This window comes from Octodon degus, unplaced genomic scaffold (genome assembly GCF_000260255.1).
Source record: "Octodon degus isolate 3935 unplaced genomic scaffold, OctDeg1.0 scaffold00115, whole genome shotgun sequence".
NCBI lineage: Eukaryota > Metazoa > Chordata > Mammalia > Rodentia > Octodontidae > Octodon > Octodon degus.
The window spans coordinates 8,386,453-8,387,262 of record NW_004524691.1 but is presented as its reverse complement, the minus strand read 5'-3'; positions in this window follow the sequence as shown (position 1 = coordinate 8,387,262).

Below are 810 nucleotides of genomic sequence, written 5' to 3'. Positions count from 1 at the left end.
AATACGGGCTGCTTGTCATGACATGCCAGTTGCTGCTGTGCTCTCTCTCTCTCGGGTGAATGTTGTATTTATAATAATATTTTCAATTACCAAATTTTCTTTTACTTTCATTACTGTAATAAGATCTCCCATTTTGTTTTCAAATCCAGAAAGATCTAAACCTACTCCAGTGCTTAAAAATATGAAGCAAATATCAGGAAAATCAGATGTTTGAGAATGTAATCTTAAAATCTATCAGTTCATTTCTTTTACACTGGAATGTGAATTAATTACCAAGTCATTTAGCATCATGGACCAAGGTAAGAGCAGGCTCTGTAGAAACTTTTGGATCAAGTTACTGTGAGAAACCAATCTAGGCTGATGGGCAGCAGGGTTGGTATGACCCTCATTCCAGCTCTCAAAAAGTTATTCAAAACCTTCCTGCTTCTTACCATTCAGTTACCTACCACGCATAAAGCCATTTACATATCGTCATACAAAGTAGGACTAAAACATGGATGATATGGGCCACACAACAGTTCTCTGGGTCATCCAAGTGTGCTTAATCTAGCTAGCACCTACCTGCTTTCGCTCTAACTCTGGCATCCGTGTCAAAGACCCAAGACTTCATCGTGGGTCTTGATTCATAATAGCAAATTGGTACATGAAATTGGGATCTGTCCTTGTCCACTAGGGCTCAGTATTTTTCAATTAAAAACAAAGAATTTGATCTCTATGAGCCACCTCTACACTCTTTTCAAGCTCTAAAGTATTAAAATTCTTTTTCCAACAAATCCTGATTAGTCATAGTCAGTGCTAGAGAATTAAATA